The sequence below is a fragment of the Pongo pygmaeus genome, chromosome 10, assembly GCF_028885625.2.
Source record: "Pongo pygmaeus isolate AG05252 chromosome 10, NHGRI_mPonPyg2-v2.0_pri, whole genome shotgun sequence".
Lineage (NCBI taxonomy): Eukaryota > Metazoa > Chordata > Mammalia > Primates > Hominidae > Pongo > Pongo pygmaeus.
The window spans coordinates 46,549,108-46,550,247 of NC_072383.2; positions in this window are offsets into that span (position 1 = coordinate 46,549,108).

Genomic DNA, 1,140 nt, shown 5'->3' on the forward strand with positions numbered 1-1,140 from the left:
CGCCCGGCCTTTAAACTTCTATCTTGTTTAAGAAAAGAAAAAAAAAGTCTTGGTGTGGTGGCTCACACCTGTAATCCCAACATTTTTGGGAGGCTGAGGCAGGAGGATTGCTTGAGGCCAGGAGTTCAAGACCAGCCTGGGCAACATGGCAAGACCCTATCTCTACAAATAATTTAACAATTAGCTAGGTATGGTGGTGTACACCTGTGGTCTTAGCTACTCAGGAGGCTAAGGTGGGAGGATCACTTGCGTCCAGGAGGTCAAGGCTGCAGTAAGCCATGATCACACCACTGCACTCCAGCCTAGGTGACAGAGACCTTGTCTCAAAAAATAATAAGCCCCTCATCCCTAGCCTCTCCCTACTTTGGACCACTGTGTACGCTGCTGCTATCTACAGTTTCAGTCCCATCATCTGCCCACTAAAAAGCCTACCATGGCTTCACATTGCCCACGTGAATAAAATTCCAACTCCTTGACATGACAACTGAAAGCCTGTCATCCAGCCCTAATCTGCTTTTCCAAACTTGGCTTTTATTCTATTAAACTGAATCCCTTTTAGAGACAGGAACCTCATGTTTCTCATTTCTAAATCTTCATTGCTAGTATAGTGTCTGACACATCAATACTCAGTAAATGTTTATGAATTGAGCCAAATTCCCTTTCTGCTCATGGACTGTGGTCTGGCATCAGACAAACCTACATCTTCTGTTTCCATCTCTGTGCCTGAACTCTTACACTTCTTTTACCTGTCAAGCTCCCTCCAGGCTAAGCTCAAATATCATTTCCTCTGTGAAGTCCTGATTCTCTTAGCTAGGAGCTCCAGGCATACACTTGTGGACATTATTATATTTTTCCTTTTGTTGCAGTTATTTGTGTATGCCCCATTCCTCCCTTCCTATCTCCCCCAAAGAGCCAGCTAACTGATGGCAAGGTCAAGGCTGCAATCATGTCTGGAGCTAAGTACTAGCTACATGATACCCTCCAAATAATAGATTCTAGACAGTATGTTTTATTTTGAAGAAATTATACTATGAAATACTGAGAAGCCATTAAATGGAGATCTAATTATACTAATATAGAAAATCTCTAAGACAAATGTATATATACACTAAGTAGAAAAGCAAGTAGCAGAATAACAGA